The following is a 25,271-nucleotide window of genomic DNA, read 5'->3' on the forward strand; positions in this document are numbered from 1 at the left end:
ATGTCTGTCTAGACAGTAAGAGTGACATTTCTTCTTTTTCTCTAAAACTGAGAGAAAAGGGCTGGTAAAGTTTTCCTCTCCCCAAGTAGCGTGACTTTTAGCAGTGGGAACAGACGGTGCCTTCGGTCCTTCTTGCCACTGTCTCTTCTCACAAAGGCTGACTGCTTGTCTGAAGTACGGAGGCTTCCTGCCTCAAAAGCCAGTCTTTGAGGTTTTTCCTTTCTCCTCCTTTCATGTGTATTGCTTCTTCTCAGTTCACAAGGTCGGGTCACTGCTGGCTCTGTTTGGTTTGCGAATGGTCTGTTAGGTGATTGTCACACACCTGTCTCCAGTAGCCCCTAATCTCTGGTTCTAAGGTCCAAGACAGGGGCTGTCTTGTCTGGTTTGGTGCTTTGGCTGACTTTTCTGGACTGCCATAAATTGGGGAAGACACCTTGTGATGGGAGACACAGGTTATCGAATTAGCCCTTGAGTTCCTCAAAAGGCAGGGACACCCACTGCAGTCATGCATAAAGCAGGACAGTAGTCTTTTGACAGTCAGCACTGCTAATCTTTATCTCTCAAAGATGTTTCCTGCTGATCTCAGCAGCTTTTCTCGGTTCTTGGAAAAACCACTATTATGTGTGTGTATGTCTGCGTGCCTCTGTTTGTGTATGAGTCCATACACTCCAGAGCTGATGTTCAAAAGTTGATGGTTGGGGGAGGAAGCAGGGAAGGGTGGGTGGGTGCTGTCCCGTTCTGAAAGGGGTGACAGAAGGTGAGGAAGCAGGGTAGCTTCGGGAAAGCCCCTTCTCTTTCAAGGGAGGATACCATTCCCTCATTCCCAGGAGGTTGTTGGCAGAAGTGATTAGTTGATAGGCTTGTGCCCTGTAAAGGTCGAGAAGTGCTCTGAAAGCAAGGAGGGTTCAGAGTAGAGGGGCAGATGGTACATGTGTGACCTGAGTTCAGGCTTCGGGTGCTGCCGATGGTGCTTGGGGGGTGGGCAGGTAGAGTTCTTGAGTGGCAGACCACTGCCCTAGCTTAGCCTGAGTAACATTTTTCACAAACCAGAAATTATGTGACAATGTGAAGTCATTTCTCTGACATCAGGCAAGGTGGCTTGCCGAACTCAGTGCCTGGATACAAGCATGGGTATGGGATCAGTAACATCTTAATCCTATAACCTTGACTCTCTGTGCTGTATTATTTCCTTCTGCTCTGCTCTTGGTGATCTTGGGCATTGTATAGCACTCTTCTCAATATCGTTCTTTTTTTTTTTAATGTTTATTTATTTTTGAGAGAGAGAGTGTGAGCAGGGGAGGGGCAGAGAGAGAGAGGGAGATTCTGAAGCAGGCTCCAGGCTCTGAGCAGTCAGCACAGAGCCCAACACGGGGCTTGAACCCACGAACTGTGAGATATGACCTCAGCCGAATTTGGATGCTTAACCAGCTGAGCCACCCAGGCGCCCCTCAATATTATTCTTTAAATTTGAGACTCCCAGGTGTGAAAAATGCACAGGATTTTCCATTTTCTTCAACTATAATAAGATTTTGATTGATTGGTACATATATAATGTTAAATGGGAAAAAAAAAGGCTAGAATGTGGGTTGGCAAACTTTTTCTATGAAGTGTCAAATAGTAAATAATTTCAGCTCTGTGGGCCATATCTTTCCCTACCACAAGCACTCAACTCTGGCATTGTAGCTTAAAAGCAGCCTTAGCCAATACATAAGCGAGTGGTTGTGGCTGTGTTTCAATAAATCTTTATTTACAAGAACAGGTGGTGGGTCAGATTTGGCATACAAGTTGCAGTTTGCCAACCCTTGCTCTAGATTTCCAAATGACTTACATCGTTAACCCTTACCAGACTAGGGCCTTAGAAAAAGGCTTTCCCGCAGAGAGAGAAAAAGACAATGCAATTATTTTAGCCTTCTCTCCCGCAAAATTATAATTATTTAAGTAGTGATTGTCCTAGAGATAGGATACATCTGTTTATTACTGTAATGGTTTGATGAAGCTGAGGATTTTATACCATTTATTCCTGTTAATGAAATTTTACTCCTTCTTCCAGAGATCAGAGTATATGTTGAAAAAGGCTCCTTTTGGTAGATCAGCTATTTGGACAAGGACAAATTCTGAGTTACCTGGTTGGGTCTTTATTCAGCCTAGCACAGTGATTAAGGGTGTGGGCTTTGGTGTCAGACTGTCTGGATTGAAATCCCAGCTCCACCACTTCCTAGTTGTATGGCGGTAAGTGAGTCACCTAACCTCTGTTTGCCTCAGTTTCCTCATCTGTTAGAGTGAGAGTAGTAACAGTATTTTCCTCATCAGTTGCTGCAGAGATGTAAAATGATGTAATGTATGTAAAATGCTAACACAGTGACTGTCATCTATTTACTGCCCGTTAAGTATTAGCTGTTATTACATAAATTCCCTTCAGTGTCAAAAGTTTGCTGTAGAGTTTTGCTTATAATATGCTTCCGGGAAATAGATTAGAATCTAGATTCTGCTCCCCCGTGGGCTATTTTTTTTTCTTCTTGCAGACGGTTTTACTAATTTCTGCGCCTTAGTACATGACACTCGTAAGTGTTAGAAACGGTGCCTTGAGCAGGTATTCATGCTGCCTGGGGACAGCGCTGCAGAAGGGATGAGAAACAAAACTGGCAGCAAAGAAGCATCCCAAGACGCTATGGCACTGGTGCCCCCCTCTGAGGCCCTGCTTATCAGCACATCTGCCAGGACTTGCTTTTCACTCAAAAATCAGAAAGGTTTCATCCTTCCATGTTTTTTGTCTCTGGCAGCTGAACCGGTGCTGTCACATCACAAACAACTTCTTTTCTCAATATACACATCTGGCGCTGGCAGTTGGACTCACTTCATAAGAGCACATGATCATCACTCATTACAAGATTAAAAAGTACCCCATGGCATCATTGATGTTTTTTAACTTTGATCTTCTGCAGTTGTGATTCATCTCGGTTATAAAACTTCCCTTGAAAGGAACATAGCCGATGACTTATTAGAACCTTCATCTTAAGGAGCGTAAACATGAAAACGGTGCACATCTTTACAAAATGCCATTTGTTTTCTTTGCCAGCTTATCGTTTTAAGACATGACATCATATCCAGGATCCCAAATTTGTACGTCTTGTGTTGAGGCAAGGCGTTTTGACCTCCTGCAAGCAGGAGAAGTCAGTGTAGCGTCAGCAGCAGTGCGTCCGGATGCCTACCTCTTTCAAACATCAGTTTCTATCAGGATCCTTGGTTCCACGTATGCCCTTGGTCCTGACTGCAGTCTGACTTCAAGACTTTCTCCAGGGAGGTGAAAGCTTGGTTAGCCACGTCGGGGATGTGGTTCCGGGTTAGGGAAGAGGGCTGATGGGGAAAAGGTATTATTGGCTGTGCAGAGGATGGAAAAAGAAAAAAAAAAAATCACCTTCCATAGTGGGGATCCTTTACATCCTCGTGCTGTTCTTTTATGTATCTATTGATACATGACAAACGATCCCGAAACAGAATGGCTGAAATCAACAACCAGGTGATTATTTCTCATGGTTCGGTGGGCTGCCTGGGGTTCATCTGGATCGGTTTGCTGCAGTCTTGCTTGGGGTCTTTTGTGTGGCCGTGGGAAGATTGTGGCTGGTGCCAGAGCATCCATGGTGGTTTCATTCTTCTATCTGCTGCCTCGGCGGGATGGCAAGGAGGTTGGAACGGGAGAGTGGGGCCTTTCTGTCTCTCCATGTAGTCCTGGAGCCTTTCCCTTCCGCATGGCCTTTCCATGTGGTCTGTCCAGCACAGCCCGACTTCTCATATGATAGGTCAGGGCACCCAAAGCTATGAGAGTGGGACCTTTTAGGCTTTCTTAAGGCTCAGAACTGGCATGGAGTCACTTCTTCCATATACTGTTGGTTGAAGCAAGATACAGGTGTAGCCTAGATTGAAGGGGAAGAAATCCACAGAGCTATGAATGATGGGGGCAGTGGTTCATTTGCTCACTCACCAATATCATCAACTTCCATAAGTGCTTAGATGGTAAATGTCATTGTTGCAACAGGAGAAATGATTGTTTTGAGGTATCACCTTATGAAAGCTCTCTTGACTTCTTAATCTGGGGGGGGGCATTTAAAGTTCTGCAAGGTTGTGGGGCGCCTGGGTGGCTCAGTTGGTTAAAGCATCCGACTTTGGCTCAGGTCATGATCTCATGGTTCATGAGTTCGAGCCCCGCGTCTGTGCTGACAGCTCAGAGCCTGGAGCCTGCTTCGGAGTCTGTGTCTCCCTCTCTCTCTCTCTCTGCCCTGCCCCACTTGCTCCCCCTCCACCCCAAAAATAAATAAGAAATTTTAAAAAAAAGTTCTGCAAGGTTTTCTGTCCACAGTTTACAGGATGTGTGCAACACTCAAGGGGGCAGGACAAGTGAGGCTGGGGGCCAGGCAGCTGCACTGTGGCAGCTTCTTATCAGAGTTTTAAGGAGAAACCTGAGTCTCCAACCAATCCCCTCTAATTATATTAATTCACAATCACAGGGACCTTCTTCCCTGCTACGGTGCATTCAAGAACCCAACCATCAAAATCACAAAGGCTTCACCCTACTTTCCCACCCACCCCGTTTTCTTTTTTTTAAAAAAGGCTTTGTGCAGTGACCCCCAAGTTTTAATTATAGTAGCTTACTTCTGAATTGGTGATATTTGGTAATTATCAGATGAATTAAGAGTGAGTGTTACCGTGGGGTGCTCGGTATTAGCAGGTCAAATCAAGCTGCCCCAGATCAATACTCGTATAAGAGAAGAACATTTGATGTTTGAACACAAAGAGGTTATTAGCTTTGCCTGGCACCATGGCAAGTCTGCAGTAGAAGTATTTTATGAATCCTCAAGTGGACGAGCCTGGAGGTTTTATGCTTTATATCACCCAGCTTTGGAAGTTCTCACTTGCCAGCACATCTGCAGACCCGATAACCTAACACACATGAGTGGGTGTCTGATGGGTTTTGAGTGGTGTAGCTTAGGGAAGCAGATCATAGTCACTCTTTAAGGAGAGACCAAAGCCACCATCTGCTGGGACACTACTGTTCACTGCTGACCAGCTAGCCACCTGCCCTGACCTGGTGGGAGAAGGAGGAAGCCCTGCCTCTCTCCGGTTGATCAAACTCCTTTCCTACAACACTGCCCTGCTCGGCTGCATTTTGACTTGAGCAGGGCTGGCACTTCGGTGAGGGAGAGGCTCTTTGGAAGTGCAAGGCAGTGTTTGTGTTTCTCGGACTGCCTCAGCACCCTGGCTCGCTCAGCTTGTCAGGCTTAGGTCATCAGCCAAACTGGTTTCTTTTCCTGGTGGCGCATTCTCACCTGCGCATCACAAATCTATTCTTCTTCAGAGATCAGGTTATTATTCTGTGTTTTTAAAAAATATTTTATGTTTATTTATTTATTAAAAAAAATTTTTTTAACCTTTATTTTTGGGAGAGAGACACAGAGTGTGAGCAGGGGAGGGGCAGAGAGAGAGGGAGACACAGAATCTAAAGCAGGCTCCGTCCAGGCTCCGAGCTGTCAGCACAGAGCCTGACATGGGGCTTGAACCAGCAAACTGTGAAATCATGACCTGAGCCGAAGTCAGATGCTTAACCAACGGAGCCACCCAGGCACCTGAATGTTTATTTATTTTTTGAGAGAGGGCGAGCACGCGCGCACACGCGTGCACAGGTGGGGGAGGGGCAGAGAGTGAGGGAAACACAGAATCCGAAGCAGGCGCCAGGCTCTGAGCTGTTAGCACAGAGCCTGATGTGGGGCTTGAACTCATGGGCCATGAGATCATGACCTGAGCTGAAGTTGGACGCTTAACCACCTGAGCCACCCAGGTGCCCTTACGAGTCCGTGTTCTTAAGGCACTTCCAGTGGCAGAAATCTTACCTTACGAACCTCAGGTAACAGACTTAAACAACATAGGGTAGTCTGGGCCAGGATCATCTCCAATTCTGTTCCACCCAGGCCTGTGTTCCAGCCCCATGAAAGGTGGAGAGAATGGAGGGCTTGGCCTTTTCCTCACTCCAGTTGATTTCAGTGGTGGCTGGCCTTCTTCCTCTACTACTCTTCATCCCAGTTGGGTGAATGGGCTTTTCACGGTGGTTGGCCCATGTCCTCTGCTCATTTATAGACGGCGGTTGCGTATATTTAGAGGTTGGTCACCTGTGAAAGGCGGGGAACATATAAAATGTATTGGATGGAGGGATAGCAGAAGAACTTGTTTAAGGTTGTTGGAGCTTCTTGCATTCACATTCTTTCTGTCTGTGAAGACGGTGTGAGAAAATCTTGATAGGTCTTCAGCCATACTCCTAATGCTACAGGCCTGAATTTTAGTCCTTAGCACAAAGCATTAGTAGAAAAGCTGGTACCTTCTTGCCTTGCAGACTTCTCCTGGTTCTTTGCTGTCTCTGAAGCTTGCCCCAGGAATGGAAGTTACAGGGAAATGCTATGTTTTGATATTTACAAGTCAGCCAACATAAGCCAAAATTTGATGGTCAAAAATAGTAAACATTGAGTTACTAGTGTATAAAGCATTGTTGAAAATCTTTGACTTAAGAGGATAATAACAGGTAACCCCCCCCTCCCCCCCCCCCCCCCCGCCACACACACACACAACTGTTCCTTTTCTCCCTTTCTTTAAGAAGGATGGGGGGTGCGGTCAGGAGCACCGGTAGAGGTCATGTCTGGTGGTTGGTGGAATGTGGACTTGAGAGGAGCAGTTTTAAATCTCTTTCAGTCCTTTTTTTTTTTTTTGTTGTTGACTGACTGTCAGGAGCTGGGAAGATGGCCAAGAAGGAAATGACACATCGAGAGGCATTTTGTGTTGTGCAACATTCTGTGGAACTGATGCAAGGCTATATGGCCTGTTTACACATTCCTTCGCCAGCAGACTGCATGGCAGTAATTTAATTCAGCAGCACATGGCATGCTGCAGCAAGGCGCTGTGGCCTTAACATCCTTTCATGGCAAATTATCACAGTCGTTAAAACATGCTTATGTCCCTCTCCCGCACTTTTCCCTGGCTTCCCGGTTCTGAATGTGCTTTCTCATTGTACGGGACTTGTGTTAACAAGGAGCTGTGGCTTTCACAATAAGAGCACATTTTCCACATGCATATGCTCCCGTTGATATACTTACTTCCAACTAAATATAGCATGGCAGGTTCCCAAGTGATATGTCTGCTGAAAACACACATCTACTTGATCCAGTGGGTCAGGAGTTTGTATTTTGGTGCAAGTCAGAAATCATTCATTTTTTTCTTTTAATTTTTCATGCTTATTTATTTATCTATTTATTTATTTATTTATTTAGAGAGAGAACGAGCAGGGGAGGGGCAGAGAGAGAATCCCATACAGGCTCCACACTGTCAGCGCAGAGCCCGGCATGGGGCTCGATCTCATGAACCACGAGGTCAAGAACCAGACGCTTAACTGACTGAGCCACCCAGGTGCCCCAGAAATCATTCATTCTTAAAACAGCGTCAGGGACGTGAGAGAGAAACAGATTTTGGGCTTATGTTGATTGATTTATTATTAATTTATCAAAAGTAAATTTCCCTTCCCAAGAAAGAAGATTCCTGATAGATCACTGAACCACCTTACTTCCGTTTTGTTTGTACTATAACATTTTCTTCAAAGAGGACTGGACCAGAGGAGAAGAGGGTATTCTTAAAGATAACAGAGGACAAAGATTATTGGCTCTTTATATTCATACTTGTCCCTACCTAGGTTCGTAGGATGCGTTTGTGATGTCAGTTAAAGCACATCTGTCGTCTTCATGTAAAATCTCAAAAGATTGTATCTGGGCAGGTGTGGAAAATTACTGCTCATGTTTTCCGAGTAACTTTTGGAAATTGAGAGAGCATAAAAGCCACGTGGATACGAATTCAAGGTCATACGCGACAGTTCAAGTGGGAGACTGTATTTGGGGCTGTGGCACTTTAGTAGCAAAGGAAGGGCTCCCAGTTCCTCTACTTCTGTGTAGTGGTGCCTCGAAATCTAGTTGCTAATAGACCAAAGCACTTATTCAAACTCAGGACTAAGGCTTCAATCCAAACACCTCCGGAAACAGTAACTCAGACTTCCATTCATAGTAAGTCGATGTAAGCGATCCGGAATCCTGTATTGGGAGCACGTTTGGAGAGATAAAGGGAGAGTGAGTAATGAAGTCCTGGACAGTAGAAAGTCAACAGTGACTCAGGTGTGTAGGTAGGGCCTTAGCCAGCCTTGGAGGTAGGTAGTCACAGCTGACTTCAAGCATCACAGGTTTGCTGTAGGTTGGCCCTAGCAGTGTGGGTTTCTGATGCTTTTCAGGTCTGGCGTACTGTTACTAGTTCAGGACTCTATAATTTTAAGGTGTGAGCTTTTGGATTTTACATTTCTGCATTTCCTCCTTTTGCAGCTATTTCCCCTTTACAGGACATGTCCTATTCGGTTTTGTTTTAGATATGTGCCAGCCTTCCTCCTCTACTGGATTGAAGATTATCATTTCATTTCTTTCTTTCTTTTAATAGTTAACACGTGTATTTGTCTTCATAAAAGTAATTATGATCGCTGTCTACCTCCTGGATAGTGTAAGAACTTTAGCATACCTTATTTTATTTATTTTTTAAATGTGTTTATTACTTCTTCTGAGAGAGAGCGAGCATGAGCCGTAGAGGGGCAGAGAGAGAGAGGGAGCAAGAGGATCGCAACGAGGCTCCGTGCTGTCTGTATGGAGCCCGACGCGGGGCTCAATCTCACGAACCATGAGATGATGGCCTGAGATGAAATCAAGAGTCAGACACTTAACCGACTGAGCCACCCAGGCGCCCCTAGCATTCTTTAAACTGCAGTCACTTCCTTTCTTCTGATGTCATTCTCTGATATTTTTATCCTTGTTTTGTACTCCCCGGATTAGTCATTATCAGTGTTTAAATGGTTTCTTTCATATTTACCTATATGTTTACCAATTTTCTTGCTCACCATTCCTTCATGGACCTCAGTTCTTCCTTCTGGATTCAGTTTCCTTTTTTGTGAGGCAGATCCCTTAGTGGTTCCTTCCTGAGAACCTGTTAGTGGTAAACTCTCACTTTTTCTTCCCGAAAATGTCAGCAGTTCCTGAAAATGTCACAGGCTGCCAGCACGATGTGATATGCGAGGCACCCTGCGGAAAGTCTGTCTGCTCTTTAGTGCCCGAGAGCCACACTCCAGTGGCCCTCCCTCATCCCTGGAGATGCCTTCCAAGGACCCTAGTGGACACCTGAGACTACAGTAGCACTGAACCCTATAGGTACCAACTTTTTTCCTGTACGTGCCCACCTATGATAAAGTTCCACTTATAAATAGGTACAGTCAGGGATGCGCAACGATAAATAACCACTTATAACAGTGTACTCTAATAAAAGTTAGGTGAATGTGGTCCTATCCACCCTCTTCTTCTCAAACTGTCTTACCGTACTGCACTCCCCCTTCTCGCGTGGAGGTGAGATGACAAAATGCCCACATGACGAGCTGAGGTGCGGAGAATGATGTAGGCATCATGACATAGCGGGAGGCTGCTGTCTTGACCGTGTGAGGCTCATCGGCTTTTGAGCTGTGGTTGACTACGGGTGACTGAAATCACAGAAAGGGACACTGCGGATAAGGAGGGGACTGCCGTGGACACCATTCCTTTGTGCTAAGCCTTTCAGGCCATTATTATCAGGCTTGTTAGAGTAGGATTTAAGGGAATAGAATACAGTACAGATAGATTTTCATGGAAGATGGATGAAGGGAAATGGATGTCCGTGCCTTTCACCATGGGGAGCTCTGAAGAGTCCAGGGCCAGTGGTCGAGAGGCGGTGGGAGGGAATGTTCTGGCAGAGGGGGGAGAAGTCAAAGAAAGGGGCATGGGGGAGAGGAAATTAAATCCCTTACTTCACTGTTTTGGCTTGAGCGGGCCCTAAGTTGCTTTGGAACTTTCTATTCAAATTTATGGTACAGGACTCTGTCATTACATTTGGTCCTCAGAGGTCATTTGGCTGTTGCAAACCAGAGCAGTGGTTTTTCGATGTTGTTGTCCACACATTTCCTGTCATTTTATGAGACTACGGGACTCCCAACCAAAAGATGCTTCTTTTATACGGTAAATGGATCACTGAAGGAAGCGGAGGGAGGGAACTCTTGTGCGGATGGAGGAGTGTGCTTGAAGAGAGCCGGGAGACCATAATCTGGGGTGGAACTTCCCTGCTCACAGTGGATGGGGCGACTCCAGTGTTGGCTGCGTGCACCTCTCGTGGTTGTTGTGCAGGAAGTCGCTGGTGGGGAGGAGGTCAGCTCACACCAAAGCGAGCTGGTACTTTTTGCCTTTCCATTGACCCTCGGATGGCGTATGTACCCTCCGCGACATGCATCTTCTTACTCTTTACCTTCTTGACGCTGATTTTTACGAGCGACAACTTAGGTAAAAATGCTAGCCTGTGTTTTGGCCGGGCAGGACTCAGGATGGTTTATCCTGGGCTCTGTGCCTCTGTAGGTTTGGCCCTGGAAATTATTAGTAGGAAAATAGGGGCCCTTCAAGAAGATTAGGACGGTACCCAAACATAGGCTGTTGTACTTACCAGAAGAGGAGAAACATGGATGTGTAAGAGAGGGGTGACTGTGAAGTCAAGGTTACTAATTCTAGACCTTTGGTTTCTGTTTCACCCTTTCACCATGCTCGATACCCTGCAAAAACCAGTTGCAACTTTTTTGTCCCATGGGAGCTGTTTCAGAGTAGCTTAACCGGGGATTCGTCTATATGGGCAGTTTGTGTTTAAGATGTGGATTCAGTTATGATTAAGGGAAGCAGAGGACCTGGAAATGCCTCCTGTGAGGCCTCAGTGCCGTGGTAGTGACCCTCAGCAAATCATTCCACTTCTGCCCAGTTCAGTTTCTTTGTCCTTCAAGTAGAAATAGGCATGAAGGCAACTTCAGAGTAGTTGGGAGTAACTCCTAAGGAATGATCATAAAGTACTTGGCGCACATGAAGGGCAACTTAAATACCAAATAGTAATTATGTAGCGCCTTTCTGCCAAGGAGTTCCAAACACTTAGACATTACCTCACTGATCCTCTTTACACCCCTTTGAGGGATGCGCTGTGCATTTTACAGGGGGGTAAACTGAGGCATGGCCACTTGAGAAATCATTTGCTCTGTGTCACTCTGCAAGCCAGCAGGTGATTTATAGAGGTGGGCAAGGAGCCCACGGCTCTTCCTGCTCGGTTAGTCGCTACTAAGACTCCCCCCTGCTTTGCCATTAAGTTTGTGGAAGCTCCTGGTGTCCAGCCCAGGGTATTCTCGGTTGATGTTACGAAGTAACGTTACTTAAGAAGGAAGCCTCATGATGTAGCAGCGTTGCTATTATAAATAAGTCACGAGGTACAAGGCCTCACACACAGAAGGCATATAAATGTGTGTGTGTGTGTGTGCACACGCATGTGCACGTGCATGTGTGTTTTTGCAATGAGTCTTGAATTCGCTCAGACGAAAGTTGAGCTGAGCTGAAAAGCGCTGACTTTTGTGAGATGAAAATGAGGTGTGTGACCTAACCCCTGGCAGAATCTCACTTTGAGTACCAGTGAAATAAAGTTAGCCCTCCCACAAAAAGCTAACTCTGAAAAGGGTACGCGAGAAGAAAATGTGGGCAAGTCCGTGGTAGAAAACGTAGAAAATAAAGATTGACTGAATTGCGTCCATAACCCTGTCTCCAAAGATTGCACGCCGCTAGTGTTTGGGTACGTAGTCGCCTGAATATTCTTCTCTGGTAGTGCTGGTACTTTTGTGAAGGCGACAGCCGTGAGGAAGTAGCATCAGGACAACAGTGGAATGCCATGAGGGGCCTGGCTGTGTCGAAGCGAAAGGAGAGAGGATAACTGGAAACGAGATTGATCGCTTTAAGGAGCAGCAGCAGGGCAACGAGACTGACAGCAGTTTCCAGTTAATATCTTGGAAGAGGCAACGGCTGTCTGTGTGACAGGGTGGGCTGGCCTTGCCTGAATGATTAAGGCTGGGTGGGTCTGAGGAGGACCCCTACAGCCTCCTCCCACCACCCCATCCTACCACTCAAAATACCTGCCCCCTTTATAATAGCTAACAGAGCCCCCTTTCAATGACAACTAGAGAGATACTTTAAAATGTAAATATTTCTGGCAGTGGGGGTATCGATTCTTTCAAAAATTATTTTTGAGTGGGTACCGTTAGCAGGCGCCAGGCACACAAAACAAAGCGGATACGACCCCCGCCTTTGAGGAGCCTGCGTGCCAAGGGGAAGACGGACAAGAAATGAGCAAAGGAACATTTGTGTAGAATTGCATCCGATTGTCAATTGTGACAAGTGCCGTAAAGGGAACTGATGTAGCAATAAAGAATAATGGGGCATCGGAGGACGGATAGGAACCTATCCTAGAGTGTGCAGTGAAGGCCTCTTTGAGGAGAAATTAGAGCTGAGACCTGCAGGGTGAGAGGAAGCCAGCTCTAGGAAGGGCAGGGAAGAGGCCTCAAGGTAGAGGGAGCATCACATGTCAAGCCCCGAACGTGATCGCTGTCTGAGTCCAATGTCCAGTTTTGGTAGAGGAGAGGGCACTGGGAGAATGCCTGCGTGGTTACGACCTAATTTGAGGAGCACAGAAGGACTCTCCACGTGTACCCCCACAGGCCCTCAACCTCTCTCATGAGATTCTTGTCAAGGTGCTTGAGATTCTTCTCTGAGTTAAGGCCTTGAGGACAGGACATTCAGAGATGTTGTCTGCAATGGAGAAGACACTTTAAGACCTTTTTGGTTAAGAACTTGGTTTACATAAGTGGATCAGTTCAGCTCAGCCGGATACTCATTTTATAATAGGATCATTTGGGGAAGGTGCATTGAGAAAGACCTGGACGAGCTCTGTCTGGTGAGGAAGACTGAGTGGGAGTCGGCGGAGGGAATGACTCCTGTGCAGCCGGCAAGCAGTGAGAATACCAGGTCCCGAGGACCGTGTTGTTCTCATAGAAGGAGCCGTAGGAGCAGATTTGTACCGAAAACAACCCAAACAGAGCACTAGGTTACCTATTTGAGGAGAGTCTTTGGGCTTTCATGGACGAGAAGTAATTCCAAAGGTGAGCTGGGTTTCAAAACATAAGAGCGACATGGAAAACTTCAGAATGTTTAGCGCAGAGCATTGATGATGATTAAAGGGTTGTAAAATTGAACCTATAAGGATAAGTTGAAAGACGTGGGATTATTTAGCTTCAAGAAGAGGAGGCTGAAAAATGACTTAATAACAGACTTCAAAATTATGAGGAGTTATTAAGCCGTGTATGGTGACCAGCTGTTTTGTTTCTGGCTCTGTCGGAGAAAGAACAGGTTTTAACTGAAGCATGATAGATTTAGGTTAGATTTGAAGAAGAACTTCTGGACGGTAAGAATTGTTCCATAGGATGGGTTGCTGAAGACTGAGGGTTTGACCAGCGGGCTTTTCATTCAAATCCCTTCCGTCTTAGCGATTTTGTGTGTGTGTTTGTGGAGGGCAACAAAGGGCCACCTCTCTGCTTTTTAAAATCAAAGGCATGATTTCTGTTTCCCATTAGAATTCTGAAGCTCAGAGTTGCAGAGGTTTGTAGACACAAATGATGAGGGTAATTTGTCTTGCTTCAGCGGCCATTCGAATCTTTAATTGAGAAAAACGTGACCAAAAAGACGAACCGATCTGCCACGTGATCCAAACGTGGTTACTGATCATCCGAACAGAGGCGCTAGCGACAAGGTGGGACCGAGTGAGGTTTGATGATTGGAAAAACTCAGGTGTGTTTGACTTTTAGATGCCACAAGGCGGGGTTTTATGAAGCTGATTCAATTTTTTCTCTCCGTTCACTTCCTACTGGGAGAAATTGAAAGCACTTTCAGGTGACGCCACAGTCCATGTCACCTGGATCTTGAGGAGCTCTTGTCCAACAATCAGCCTCAAGGGAAGGATTGACACAGAGAAGGAGGGATAGAGGAAATAGGCCAGATTTATTTCTGAAAACAGAAATCTGCATGCATTTAAAAGCTGGCAGAGGGGCGCCTGGGTGGCTCAGCGGGTTAAGTGTCCCACTTTGGCTCAGGTCGCGATCTCATGGTTTGTGAGTTCGAGCCCTGTGGCAGGCTCTGTGCCGACAGCTCAGAGCCTGGAGCCTGCTTCAGATTCTGTCTCTCTCTCTGCCCCTCCCTGTTTCGTGCTCTGTCCTCTCTCTCTCTTTCAAATGTAAATAAAACGTTAAAAAAAAAAAAAAGTCTGGCAGAGCTGTGGTGAAGCTAGGCAGAGCAAACCCAAGAAAGACTTACTGAATGTGTCATCCCTGTCCACTTTGGAGGTGGCACGCAGGGGAGTAAAGAGCTTTGTTTCCTGGGTTAGCCTCCCTGTCAGTGAAGCCAAGCGTCAGAGCTTTTATTTTTAGATTTCTTCTTGAATTCTCTGTTTTGCTTATTAAATACCTGTCTGAACGACTTTTGTGAGAATAATTTAGCACACCTGTGGATGGTTTGCTCTAAGCACCCATGATAGCTCTCTGATGAAACTATGAAAAACAAAGAACACACACATATGTAGCGTTCTCAGATGAGTCCGTTGTTTTGTACTAAGCGGATATAATTTTCTCTAAAGGAAAAAAAAAATAATAAAGACACGGAAGAAACAGACTTTGAAACAGGTGACCCAACTGGGAAGAAAGAAGGCTAAGTGGGTGTGGTGCTTAAGCTAGGGGAAAGGAAAAATACTGAGAAAACATATTTTTCTTTCCTTCCAAAATAACTTGGGCTCCTTGATTCCGTAAGCACACATGGACCCTTTCGCCACTACACTTTACCTTTCCAAAGCATCACCACTGTTGGAGAGCCACCCACAACCCACCGTTGGGTCAGAAGTCACAACCCACTTCCTTTTACTGGCCTCCTTTCTTTCTTGTCTGTGCTGTTTCCTTTGTGGCCTTGGCACTTTGGGACATTACTTATGTATTTTCGTGATTTCCACGTTTGGGCCTCCCCCACCCTCAGATAATTTATTGTCAAGACCCCTTCTAAGGATTCTTAAAAACTACAACAGCTGCCTTTTCCATAGCAGAAGTCAACCTCAAGGGGATTAGTGGCTCCTTTTCTGCTCTTGAGGTCCAGAGATTGATAGTGGGAAGGAAGAGCAAGTGAGAAGAGGGGTAGTTTACTCCTATTATAAAAAGGAGCCCTCTCCTGAATGCTTTGTTGCAGGAAAAGTCTCTTCATTACACAGATGTGGACAGTAGAAGGGATTTATTCCTTATTGTCTGTGTACCTTTTAAGTACTGTGAACAGAGGCTGGCTGTGTATCCCTGAGGAATAAGCTATGAAACAGATCATGTATCATCTAAAGCAACACCAGACCCATCAGTGTATCCCCCAAGTGGTTTAGTTGTCTGTTCTTCCTGAGCTGCTTTCTTCCTTGAGGGCTTTACTTAAGACTTAAAAAACCAACTTTTCTTGGGGCCCCTGGGTGGCTCAGTCGGTTAAACATTCAACTCTTGGTTTTGGCTCAGGTCCTTTCACAGTTTGTGGGTTTGAGCCCTGCACCCAGGTCTGTGCTGAGAGCCGGAACCTGCTTGGGATTCTCTCCCTCCCTCTCTCTCTGCCCCTTCCCCCCGCCCCCACTCTCCTCTCAGAAATAAATAAATAAATGAAAGCTTGCAAAATAAACCAACCTCCCTTTCCTTTTGAGAAACTGTGATAGACAGTGAGAGTGTTCAGCAGCCAGGGTTTTGTAGAAGGTTGAACACATGGCTGTGATAATGTCTAAAGGGTAATCAAGAAGGGCAAAAGTTTCTCATAAACGTCTTGAGATTTAAAGGGAGCAAAAGCGGATGTTTCGGATAGCGTGCCCGTGGAAGGTCCTGTGCCTTGGTCACTTCTCAGGGGATTCCCACGTGGACTCCCCTGGGTATTTTTCGAAGTCTACATTGGTGGCACAGATCAGACACAGCAAGGAAGTTTGCTGAGGCTGGGGCTGGGGCTGTAGGAGTTTCTGGATCCATAATCAGAAAATCATAGATGGACCAAAATGTAGGCTATTTGCCCCATTTTATTATCTACAGAGCATGTTTTTGCCCCTCTGATAGATCTCATACTGGTTCCGTATATTGTGAGACCTGGTGCAACAGTTCCGTGGTAGGGCCAAGTAGCTGGGGTGACCCAAGCAGGAGACGTGCCTGTTCCGTTTGCTCTCATCCAGGCTGTGTAGGAGCTGTGCTGAGGATGTGCCTTGGTTGTAGTGAGTTTGTCACATAGTGGTCCAGTGACGACATATGAATAGTAGTTAGTAGGAAGGAACTTTACCAGCTAGCACGGCACCAAATGTCCATCTTGCTGAGGAAGGATCCAGTTTCCATCATCAGTCACAGCTCAGGAGAAGCCCTTATGTGGTGTGGAGTCACTGCTTCATTCTCTTTCGTGAGGACTGAAATGTAAGCAAATAGAACTTCGCAACTGAATCGGGAAAAATCTGACACCGAAAGATGAAATGTAGCTTTTGCAGCATGAGATTTGTGGCACAAACTGACCAGAGGAAGGAAATCTGATGATCTAGATAGATGCCTCTGGTTATTACCACTTTTGCTGTGTGCCCTGTGCTAGGAGCTCAACAGGATGAGTCAGATAGTGCCGTAAATAAAGACTTTGTGGGGAGTGGAGAGATCCTTGTGTTTGAAGGAATCGCTGGAAGCTGGCTAATTTATTTTGTTTTATTTTTTTTAACTTTTTTAATGTTTATTTATTTTTGAGACAGAGAGAGAGCATGAACGGGGGAGGGGCAGAGAGAGAGGGAGACACAGAATCGGAAGCAGGCTCCAGGCTCTGAGCCGTCAGCCCAGAGCCCGATGCGGGGCTCGAACTCACGGACCGCGAGATCGTGACCTGAGCGGAAGTCAGATGCTTAACCGACTGAGCCACCCAGGCGCCCCAAAGCTGGCTAATTTATAAATGTCTCTTTTCGTTCTTTTCAAAGCTGGAATCAGTTGCACTGAAAGTCCATCGAAGAAGACAATTTTTTAAACATTTATTCATTTCTTATTTTATTATTTTTTGCTACTGCAAAGAGCCCCTGAGGCGGAACCGTAGCTGAGTCGTATTCCCAGTTCTAGCCCTGGCACTATTTGGCTGGTTCTTGGAGCGGTTTTTGATAGTTTTCCTATCAGGAAAACATAGTCACATTTGTCTATTACCTTATTATTGGTCTCACTTGCCAGGTCGTTGGAAGACACACGGTGTGTAAGTTATTTAAAATAACTGCTTTAAAAAGATTATTATTTATACATTAGTATATTAACTCTCAAGACCTCCGCACACTTAGAAAGTACCTAAGTACCTGGAAGAAAGTATCTAAGAAATTTCCATGAAATTCTAATGTTGATTCTTAGATCCTTTTGTCCTCATGACTTTGGTAATTAAAATAAGTCAACCTTAGGAGGAAAAGTCAGCTTTCATAAGGTTTGCATATGTCCTCTCTTTCTACGTTAACTGGGCAAATGCTTCCGGTGAGCCTGCTCTGTGTCGGAGCCTCTGAACATTGGGTGCTGACGAAGTAAGTTTGAGCACCTAACTTGGAAGAGACACAGCAACATCGAGAACAAAGCCCAGTTCGGTCCTCTGTGTTCTGTCGAACCTATCAGGACACGGAGGGCTTAATTTGTAGGGGAGACGAGCAGGGTTCCAACTTTTATTTGAACAACTGATGAAGACGTAAGACTAGTCAGTCACACTTCATTGTTAGTTGTCGACTCTCTGGCCACAGTCACATCTCCTCACAGCTTTCAGCCCCCTGTCCGCCCCCTGCCCCCCTCCCCCCCACCTCTGCTCTGCGCCCTCACTGAGAACTCAGCCCCATGGTCGCCAGCTTTATCTCAGCTTATCACCTCATTCTGTTCTCTCCACGTCTTCGTCCATCAGTCACCACATCTGCCGCCTCACCAGCACCTGCAAGCTCTCTCACTCTCTCACTGCTCCCCCCAACCAGAGCAGGGGGGGCACTTGTCTGTCTTTACCGAATGGGCTTCTGGGTACATTTTGATTTGCAGAAGGGTTTCCAAAGCTAAGGAGAGTGTAACAAAACTCATCCCGTTTAAAGAGTGTGTGAACACAGCGTGGGAAGAGCATAAAAACTAACGTCTGTTCCTTCCTGAGGCTCTGTGCTGGGTGCTTTGTCTCCACGATGTCCTCTTTCACACATGAGGAAACTGAGGCCTCGAGAAGTTGTGTTCGCCAGCCCAAGTCCTTTGCAATAGCAAATTCAACTGTGTTTTCCGGTTTCACGTCCATACTTTTGCCGCTGGTTGATACCAAAGGCTTTGAATATCTGTGAGTAATTTGGGCGGGGGGGGAACGTTATGGAACTTTATATCGGAGGTTAAGGCAAATCTAAACTAAGAGTCTCAAATATTATTTGTAGTTCTTTCTCTGCCCTTAGTGCAGTGGGAACTGGGAAGGGCTGAGGCACAAGGCGAGGAATCCAGCTAGAGGGGGTCTCATGTGGCAATCGGCAATACCACTTGGGACTCCTCTGGCTCTTACTTGCCTTTACTAAGCCATCTTCTTCGCGAAATCAAAATTGCGATCAGTCACAAGGAATGGATTTTTACCTACTGTATGCAATTTGTTTTTTCCTGTTAGCCTTTAATGCCACTGTGTAGAAGTGTTCTGCCATTGTAGAGAAGTAGTAATGCTTTTCTCTTGCGGTAGTTTAGAGTATGTGGAAAATACACTCTTTTGGTGAAAATGTAACATTTGTGGGGCCAGTAACAAGCAGATAGGATGCTCAGTGCCATCCATGTTTCTTCTTACATTTTGAAAAACATTTATTTTTTAAGATGTAATTTTTTATTAAAATGTTTCTTTATTTTGAGAGATGGTGGGGGGAGCAGGGGAGGGGCAGAGAGCGAGGGAGAGAGAGAATCCCAAGCAGGCTCCGTAGTACTGTCAGCACAGAGCCCAATGTGGGGCTCGATCCCATGAACCGTGACATCATGACCTGAGTCTAAATCAAGAGTCAGATGCTTAACCGACTGAGCCACCTAGGTGCCCCTAAGATGTATTTCTTTAAAAAAAATTTTAATGTTTATTTATTTTTGAGACAGAGAGAGAGAGAGAGAGAATGAGTGGGGGAGGAGCAGAGAGAGAAGGAGACGCAGAATCTGAAGCAGGCTCCAGGCTCTGAGCTGTCAGCACAGAGCCCGAGGAGGGGCTCGAACTCACCAGCCGTGAGATCATGACCCGAGCCGAAGTCGGACACTCAACCGACTGAGCCACCCAGGCGCCCCATAAGATGTAATTTTTTAAGAACAGTTTTAGGTTTTTACAGCATACTGGGGAAGAAGGTATGGATATCTCCCATATCCCTTGCTCCCACACGTGTGCAGCTTCCCCATCGTCAGAAACTCCCATCGGAGTGATACTCTCATTATAGGCAATGAGTCTACATTACTTAGCACATCATGATTACCCAAAGTCCTTATTTTACCTTAGAGTTCACCCTTGGTGTTACATATACTGTATGGGTTTGGACAAAAATATAATAACACGTATCATACTGAGTAGTTTCAGTGCCCTAAAAATCCTCTGTATTCCCCTATTTATCCCTCCTCCACCTAGCCCCTAAAAACCCATGATTTTTTTTATGTCTCCATAATACTAACCTTTTCTAGAATGTCATACAGTTGGGATCCTACAGTATCTAGCCTTTCCAGATTGGCTTCTTTCACTTAGTAATATGCATTTAAGGTACTTTTATGTCTTTTCATGGCTTGAGAGCTCATTTCTTAACACTGAATAATATTCTGTCGTTTAGGTGTAGCACAGTTTATCCATTTACAGGGACATTTTGTTTTCATTTAATTACTACATAAGAAAAGTATCGGTTGTAAAATTTTCAGAAAGATCAGAAAGCATAAAGAAGAAAGTAAAAGTCACTCAAAATTCAATACCACAAATAATCCCAGTTAGAATTTTGATGCCTTTCCTTTCAGTGTTTTTCCTGAGTTGTACATTTGTGTGTATGCATGTATAGTCACACACTTCCTTTTTATTTTATAAAATTTTGCTCATATATTCTAAGCTGATTTCATTTTTTAAAATTATTAGAAGGGGTTGGGCAAATCTCAAGATACTAAATCTTATGTTAGGTAAAGATAAACATTTTGAAAATTAGTTTATAAAAATTGGTATAAAATTTCTTATTTTAGTTTTTTTAAGAATATTCTAGCCCACGGGATTATTTATTTCCTGATATAGTTGCCTGTCTCAGAATATAATTGTCCATTCTCCTTCTTGCTTTTCTTCTTGTCTCTTTTTTCCTTTCACTTTATTCTGTTTGATAGGTGCTCATGGGATGTCTGGCATGTGAAATGGCCATGTGTAAGTGTGTGCCGTGCTGGGCGCCATAATCATGCTCCTGTGGTCCTTCTTCACACCTCTCTGAGGCTCCATCGCCATATTCCCTCCTTTGGAGTGGTGCTGTGTGCCTTCGCTGAGGATTCTTAGACCCGCCTTTGAGAAAATATTCTGTATTTGTTTAGAGATACAACTTGAGAAGTTAAGGGACTTGCCCAGGGTTACACATCTCTCTCTATTGAACATTTCATGTTTAAAAATGACTCAAACCAAACTCAGGAAGAGAAAAGGTTCCAGCTGAGAATTTAAAGAAAAGTACAGAAAATATTACCACAGCCAAAATTATTTCAGATTACTCTAACTAGAGAAGTTCACTGAATTTTGTATGCTTTTTAAAATTTATTTATTTTTATTTTTGAAAGAGAGCGAGCAAGCAGGGGAGGAGCAGAGAAAGAGGGAGGGAATCCCAAGAGCAGGCTCCATGCTGTCAGCACAAAGCCTGATGCGGGGCTTGATCTCATGAACCTTGAGATCATGATCTGAGCCAAAGTCAAGAGTCTGATACTTAACCAACTGAGCCACCCAGGCACCCTGTTTTGTTTGTTTTCCAAAAGTAAGTAGCAGGGGCGTCTGGCTGGCTTAGTCGGTAGAGCTTGTGACTCTTGACCTTGGAGCTGTAGGTTCAAGCCCCATGTTGGGTGTAGAGCTCACTTAAAAAAAAAAAAGAGAGAAAAACATAAATAAGTAGGAATCAAGTACAAATAAAGAAAAAAAACAATTAAAAAAAAACAATTAATGGAGAAAAAAAAAGCATGTAGGAAAAAAGATTGTGTCTTCAATAAAGCTGCTCACCCATTACCAGGCAGGGAAGGGAAAAAGAGTGCTTCACTTTTCCCAGCAGAAAGAGGGCTGTGGATCAGGAATAGCTGAATCAAGGGGTAGAGTAATTCCCTCCTCCTAGAGTAATTCCCTCTCCTGATTCATAGGAGATAGGGTGTCTGGTGAAGGGCAAGTGAAAGGCAGATCCAGTGCCAGACAAAAACTTTTCCGATTCTGGAGCTACATGAAAAATGATAGAATATGGAGTCAAGATTCTTAGGAAATCTTGAAATGTAAAACATCCTCAATTCATAAGATACCTGGAAAATCAGAGGCATCTTGTTTGGCAGATACTTTACTTTTAAGCTACTTAGTCTACCTGGAAATGTGATTTGAATTATTATTGTTTTTTATTCAAAACTTGTGAAAATGGAACCAACTTTCCTAGTGTCTGACTTCTCACGTCCAGGAGGCTGAGTGAAGTAGAGAAAAGAAGCAGTAGCTTCGTGGAGTAGTCTGCCCCACAGAACAAGGGCAGTGGTGGCTTGGCTGAGGGAGGTCTATGACTGGGGGGAGAATTAGAGGCTCAGTCACCTGTCAAAGTCAAAAGCTCTGCAGAAAGTTTGCAGAGGTGGTCCTGAAGTGCATTTTGCCCCGTCAATAAGATAGGGAGGCATATAGGCATAGACTGGGATGAACGGAGATGCTCTGATTGCATGGAGGGAAACAAAGGCGGCGATGTGTTCTGGGTAGGAAATTTAAAACGTAACGGTGTATTAGGCATTGCGGAGTATTTGTTAAGCATCTTAAAGTCTTGATGATACTACCTAGAGTTCATATTTCAGTTTTGTGACATTGAGAAATCAGAAGGAAATCCTGGGTTGGTTGTTCAGGAGCCAAATTGTAATAACTGCCATTGGCTTTGGCATTGTGGAAGCCATTGGTGATCTTGGCAAAAAGAAATGTCAATAGAAGGATAGATTCAAAAGATCATTTGGTGAAATTTTAAAAGTAAATGGAGAAGAGAAGGCGGGGAAAAGGAATTTAGGAAGTGAACACACTTTTAGAGTGTTCTTTGTAAGGTTATTAGAGAAATGGGTCAGTAACTGGAAGAGGATATGGCATAGTTGGAAGGACCATTTGGACTTTGAGTTACAAAACTAAAGCCCCTCGTGCTGACCCTCCATGAATGAGCATTCTTGACACATCACTCTCGCAGGGCCTTGGCATCTTCAATAGAAAAATAGGGACAAATGAAACCTACCTATAATGGTGATTCTAGAAGATTATGTATAATAATAATAATTTTTCACTCGTAAGCTGGAAAAGAAATGTAAAAATATCATCACCTGTATGTAGTGTGTAATAGAAATTCTCAAAGAAAGATACGATCACTTGGGGGAAATGGAGTCCTGAGAAAAATAGATGCGAATGACTGGGTCAACTGAAGACATTTATTAAGAGCGTAGAAAGGGAAAACCATAGAATGTGCCAGGGGAGAAAAGAGAAGGACCAGATTGGAACAGAGGGTGAATGTTGGAGAGAATGCCGAGGAAAATCAAGTTGGATAGGTAAAATTGGGCCTAAGGATGAATGATTGTAAAGGCCATTCAGAAGAATCTGAGTTGATGGGACAGGCAGTGGGGTGGCCCTGGGGGTTCTCCAGCATTATGTGGAATTATAAGGATTAGAGCAAATTCTACCTTTCTCTGTAAGAAGACCCCCAGTGTTGCAACACACCTGGGATCTTTTAGTTTGGTGAAGGAAGCAGGAGGAATCAAAGACAAGGAGAAACGGGAAGGAGAAACATGAAGGCAAGGAAGCCAGCTGGATAGGTACTTCTACAATCCAAGTGTGGTGAGAATCAGAGTTGAACCTTATTGTTAGGGAGATTATGTGTCATGAAAGTCAGTGTGAATATACTGGAGAAGAAAAGTGCGAAAGGAAAGGGTGTTTCAAGAGGGGAAACATTCATGAAATGAGTCTTAGGTCAGTCAGTCAACAGGTATTTATTGAGTACCTACTATGTGCCATTGCTGTTCTTGGCGTTCTTCTGGGCACTCTTCCAAGTTCTGTTCTAAGCATAGACAACAACACCCTTAATGGCAGGAAATGTGTGGGAGGAAGCCAAACTGTGACAAAACTAGGCTTGCATTTCTTTTTCTTTTCTTTTTCTCTTTATGTTTTGCAAGAGGTAATATCTTAAAGGATTTTGTATATTCTCCTGTGCCTATCGCATAGTTTGCCAAGTGAATTTGTAGTATGTGTTAAAAAGAGTTAGAAATACTAATCTGTTGCTGCAACTTTTTAAAAAATGTGATTTGGTGATACACATTGCCAGCCTTAAAAATGTTCCCAGGGCAGCTGTGGCTAAGAGCGCATGACCAGGTTTGGCTTGCTCAGCTGCAGAACACGATCAAATCCAATTCCCCCTGCTGTTCGTGTGATACTCATGCAAGTAAATAATCGAAATAGAAGACATGAAGATAAATAAATGAAAGCATGCAGAGAAACATTGATTTAAAATAAAGGGAAAAACAGTTTCATTTCTGACTATCTGAAGGAAATTGGTTTAATGTATTCAGGGATTTAGAATCAATAAAGTGGCCCGCAGAGTTATTTATATCCGTGAAGTAACCGATTTTCTATTTCTAATCCTGTGAAAAACACTGGTTTGATCCTTACCAAGGGACTAGGAAGAGGGAGACGATGGTCTACCCTTCTTCGTTCAGCATTGAGCTAATGGGGTGTGGCAGTTCTGCCACTGTTTTGCCTTGACATTGGTGTTCTCATAGCGCTTACGTGTGTATGTGTAAGACTGCATAACTGTGCAGCTGGAGATTTAGGGTGCAAATAGACAGGTGCATGAATAAATGAACTCTCCGATTGGCCAAAAACTAACTTGAAGCATGAGATCGTGAGTGCTAACTAATTCTGAGCTATAGTTTTGAGTAATGCATCAGGACTAGGACTCAGGTTTTAATGGTTTGTGTGGCGAGCCTGTTCCACTATTCACAGCAGAATTTTAAAAAACTGTGTATTTGTAATTGATGTCATTAAAATGGTGGACCTGGGTTGGGTTTTAAAGCAGAAACGTTCAGTGGTTCAGATTAATTTGCAGCGCTGGTTTTGGAGGTTGAAACCAAAATGTGTACAAAAGCAAACATTTCCCTTTCAGAGCAAATAATGGGAACTCGAATGAAACGTAAGCAAGTGGGCATCAACTAGAAGTTAATTTTGACACAGATGTCTGGAAAGCATCACCAATTAGCATACTTTTCATGAGAGCCATAGTGTATTATTGTCTCTCCGTGCTCACGGAAGGAAAGAAAGCAGTTACTTGTTGGAGCCCGGACTTGTACTGGCTGGCCAGAACCCGAGGCTGAAGTCATCCCCATCTGGACTTGGGTGAGGGATACAAGCACCGGCAGAGGCGGCTTCGCAGAGCAGCAGCCATTCGAGCTGGAACAGACACCCGCCACAGCCAGTCTCTCAAATGTTGATCAGTGACTTCTTTTAAAAAAAAAAAAAAATTTTTAGCATTTATTTATTTTTGAGAGTGAGAGAGACAGAGCATGAGCAGGGGAGAGGCAGAGAGAGAGGGAGACACAGAATCCAAAGCAGGCTCCAGGCTCTGAGCTGTCAGCACAGAGCCCGGCGCGGGGCTCAAACTCACAGACCGCGAGATCATGACCTGAGCCGAAGTCAGATGCTCAACTGACTGAGCCACCCAAGTGCCCCTGACCAGTGACTTCTGAAGGGAAGGTGTCTTGACCAAATGGGTTCCTGGGTCACCTTCTTTGCCCTTCTGTCTGGTCTTATGAGCACAAGAAGTAAAAATACATGCTGATAGTTTCTAAAGGAAATAAAATGCACATCATCACTTTCCAGTAGAAATAAAGCCTTTCCATAGAGGAACAAGGGAAAAGTCCATACAAGGAAGCATTTGTATCATCTTCAGGCCTATTAAAAAGTGAACGAATTGACAGAGTAATAAAATAGTAAAGTCAGGCTGTTAAGGTGGGCCTACATGCTAAATAGGCTGACCTTAAGGCATTTTTCAGTTCCCTTATTATTCCAGAAGGGTGGAGAGATTTC

At 44.5% G+C, this 25,271-nt stretch overlaps 1 protein-coding gene across 6 annotated transcripts in view; it reads left to right on the plus strand.

The window, feature by feature from the left end:
- Positions 1-25,271, plus strand: part of RUNX2 (RUNX family transcription factor 2) — a 259,057-nt gene that overhangs the window by 111,281 nt on the left and 122,505 nt on the right. The window lies entirely within an intron of this gene.

This window comes from Panthera tigris, chromosome B2 (assembly GCF_018350195.1).
Source record: "Panthera tigris isolate Pti1 chromosome B2, P.tigris_Pti1_mat1.1, whole genome shotgun sequence".
Taxonomy (NCBI): domain Eukaryota; kingdom Metazoa; phylum Chordata; class Mammalia; order Carnivora; family Felidae; genus Panthera; species Panthera tigris.